This window comes from Callithrix jacchus, chromosome X, assembly GCF_049354715.1.
Source record: "Callithrix jacchus isolate 240 chromosome X, calJac240_pri, whole genome shotgun sequence".
NCBI classification, from domain to species: Eukaryota; Metazoa; Chordata; class Mammalia; order Primates; family Cebidae; genus Callithrix; species Callithrix jacchus.
This window is the reverse complement of record NC_133524.1, coordinates 125,102,834-125,106,665: the sequence shown is the minus strand read 5'-3', so window position 1 is coordinate 125,106,665 and position 3,832 is coordinate 125,102,834. Positions and strand designations below refer to the sequence as shown.

Sequence of the window (3,832 nt, the reverse complement as noted above, 5' to 3'; positions counted from 1 at the left end):
GGTATTAGATTAAACTCCTGGTAAAGTTGAATTCTTATATCCAGAATGGTTCATAGTCTGAAAAGAAAGCAAAATACAGGAAAAAAAATGCCCTTGAGGTCAAAATAATAGGGCCAAAACTAGGCAGTGAGATCAAAATGCCCTCTGTTGTTTGAGAATACCCTGAGGTTCAACATATTTATTGAGGTCCAGGGATGGTCCCCCAATGCTGTCACTGGGCCCGAACTCAGACAAGCTTTTTTGAGGCAGGAGACCTCGGCATTTACTACCTAAGCTGTTTGCTTCAGAACAGGCTTTCCTGTCACTTTTGCTGCCATCAAAGTTGTCAAGATCTGTGATCCCATAATTGCCATGGATGGTGCTAGACTGTGCACTGTCATTCATTATGAGTAAATTAATGTATTTGGGGCAAAATACTTCAACTCCCATCTCACTGGCCCCCAAGTGAGATCCCCACTAAGTCCACTGTTGGGTAAAGATGTTCCAGCAAAAATGGTTTGGAATTCCAACGCTTGAGTCATCTTTCTGTTGTCATAGTGGTTTGATCTCAGAAGCTTTGTTGCTCTTTCTGCCACTGGACCTTGGCCATAGTCATCTCTGTCCCTCCTGACAGATGTCATTAACTTTATGTATTCATTTAAAATGTACTCGTCTTTATTATTTATCATTTGTATATTCATGCATTCATTTGTTCATTCTTCATTTTTAATTGCACCTCAGGTTAAACCCCAGGGAGAAGGGGTTGTGGCCATGATCCCTTCTCTGACAGAATGCCCTTCAAGCTTTGTATCCATAGGGACAGTCTGTCTGTTTCTTTTTTTTATTGCCCTTGCCTCTCTCCTTGGCTGCGTGTCTCTATCATCTTGTTACTTGCTCTCACTTGCTCTTACACTCAAACAAATGTAAGTAGCTCTCTCCTCAGGCACTCCAGTAACTCACTGATTAGCTAAATAAGAAAAGGTGGATATTAGAAGAACATCAGCGAGCAGGAATCGAGGCATTTATGCTCTTCATCTCTCTCTGGGGCTACATGACGTCTCTCTCAATGTCTCTGTTATTGTCATTCTCTCTTTCAACAATCCTGCTTCTCTGTGTATATGTCCATAGCCCTAATCAGTGGCCTACTGATTTTGTGCATGAGTTCTGCTTTTATTGTTACTTTTTCTTGCCATGATCCTTCCTAGATCCCTCTCTTCCTCAGGACATTTTTGGTAAATCTAACTCTCATTTCTAACTGCTGCTGTCTTCACATTTTTGAATGGGAGAATCATATGGGCATAGATCATCTTCTGCATCAGGTTACAGTCTAGGTAAGTGACTCGACTGACTTGGTTACACCTGGGTCAGGGGTACATCCTGTGGCTAGAGGGTGAGGTCATGTAATATAAAACTAGGCAGCAAGAGCAGCAGAGGTTGCAAGCAGGCAGTGGACTAACAGGCAGTAATTGACATCTTCATATGATCTGTTTCTTGCCCATTAATACGCTAACCTTTCTCCTATATACAATACCAAAGATGTCTCTGCTTAAAACCACCTACCTATTAAACCTCAACCACAAACACGCGCTTCCAGGAGAGAGACAACTCAGTTTCATCCAGAAGCCATACAAAAGGATCACATTAAAAGCTGCCTGTCAGTCTTTGCCTGCAACCTTTAGGGGACATCTTTAAATCTTCGGTTCCTGGGCTTGCTTATGGTCCTTGATTCAGTATCTATATTGCATCCTTGCAGCTGCTTGGGAATGATGAATTGTATACTGAAACCAATAGGTATAAACTATTGCAGAGGAGTTCTTTTATCAGCAAATCTGACCAACTGGGGAATCTACCTCTGGGAGGATTATCCCTGAGATGATCTAAGGGCAGCAACAGTCCACTTCTAGGTAATGCTGGCACTCTGGGCAAAGCCAACTTGAGGGGTTGGTTCTCAAATTTGAACTTGGATTGGAATCACCTGGAAGATTTGTTAAAACTCAAACTGGTCTATGGCCATACCAACCTGAATGTGTGCAATCTCACCTGATCTTGGAAGCTAAGTAGGGGTGGGCCTAGTTAGTACTTGAATGGGAGACCCCTGGGAATATGGGTGCTGTAGGCTTTATATAAATTTAATTTTTAAAAAATCCAGAATGCTGAGATTCATCTCCAGACTTTCTGAGTCAGTAGGTACTTGCATGTCTTTTTTTTTTTTTAAATGATTATACTTTAAGTTCTGGGGTACATGGGCAGATCATGTAGGATTGTTACATAGGTATACATATGCCATGGTGGTTTGCTGCATCCGTCCCCCCATCACCTACATTATCCCTCCCCAAATCACCCACCTTACGCTATCCCTCCCCTAATCCCCCCACCCCACAACAGGCCCCGGTGTGTGATGTTCCCCTCCCTGTGTCCATGTGTTCTCATTGTTCAACACCCACTTACTTGCATTTCTAACAAGTTCCCAGGTGACGTTGATGCTCTTGGTCCAGGAATCACACTTTTAAAACTGCTGCTCTCGGGTGCCAATTTGAATCCAGACCTTTGGTGGTTGAGCTGAAGTGGGCTTTGTTGTATCGCTGTATGGTAGTTTCAATCCAGGAGAATTTCTTTAGGTCATCTGCCAGTTGTGATCCTTGGAAGACCTTGACTTGTAAACTCGAAACAGAAGTCTCCCAGTGTTCTGTCTCTCCTGGCACCTGGATTGCCACTCTTCCTCATATGCTGATTGTGATGTCTGTACTCACCTGGGATTAAGTGTTGCCACTTGTGTCCAACCCTAGCTCCTCCCATCTTCTTTTTATATAGCAATACTTCTGTGATCACCTTTTGCATTCTCATTTCCTGCCAGGAAGAACTAATGCCCCATATGTCAATCTTTCCATGCTTGCCAACTCAAATTCCCAAGACTGGGAGTCTGATTGGCTGGTCAGTTTATTTTTTTGTGCCAGCCATGTCAAAGGTTGCTGGCTGGCTTGTGGATTTTCGGCCCTTGAGTTGTGAGACTCAGGATGAACTGAAGTGTCCAATGAAGGGCAGACTAATATAATATATAACATAGCTGCTAGACAGTAGGGGCTAAGAGTAGAGTAGGTGGACAAAGGGCCTTGGGTCTGGCAGGCATTGATGGACATTTCGAGTACAGTGTATTGAATGGCAGATTGATATTTAGATGGTACTCACTATACTGTTTGTTTTAAATTATACTGGTGATGTTACTATAATATTAAAATGTAATATAAACTAGAATATAGTAATACTGGCAATGATTTAATAACCAGCTAAACTAGTTATTAAAATACCGAATACTTCTTAGTAATTGGTAAATAGTTCCTTCCCTGAATCTCTCAAATGCGTTCTCTTATCCCAAATGATTTGAGTCCTTTCTGAGACCCCCAACACCTTCTTACTACCCAACAATTAAAGGGTTATTTTGTGGCATAGCAGAGGATTCCAGGCTTCTGCTTCAGGTCTAGGGTTAGCCTCCTCCAGTTTGAATGGCCGATGTCTGTGCCATTCTGGTTGCTAACTCTTTTGAACACCACCCCATGACTTAGATGGAAAGAAGATCCAAAACATATATTACAGAAAGCGTGTGTACAATATTTTCTATGTGTACTTGCATCAATTTATTTGTAAATAAAGCATTTCATAATTTGGTTGATTTGTTCTAAAGCAATTTCGACATGTTTTGCTATAAATTTTGCATTTTTAAAACACCTACAATTTATTTCTGTTAAAAAAGGGAAAACATGTCCTTTCAAAAGCATTTTAAAACTGATGATGTTTCCTTAGGTTCACTGTCTTGTTGCATGGCAAATAAATTTTGGTCACAAATCAGAATGATTAG

At 41.4% G+C, this 3,832-nt stretch overlaps 1 pseudogene; it reads left to right on the top strand.

Annotated features, from left to right (window-relative positions):
• Window positions 1-1,981: 1,981 nt before the first annotated feature.
• LOC118150748 (5S ribosomal RNA) lies at window positions 1,982-2,098 on the top strand (annotated as a pseudogene).
• Window positions 2,099-3,832: the final 1,734 nt, after the last annotated feature.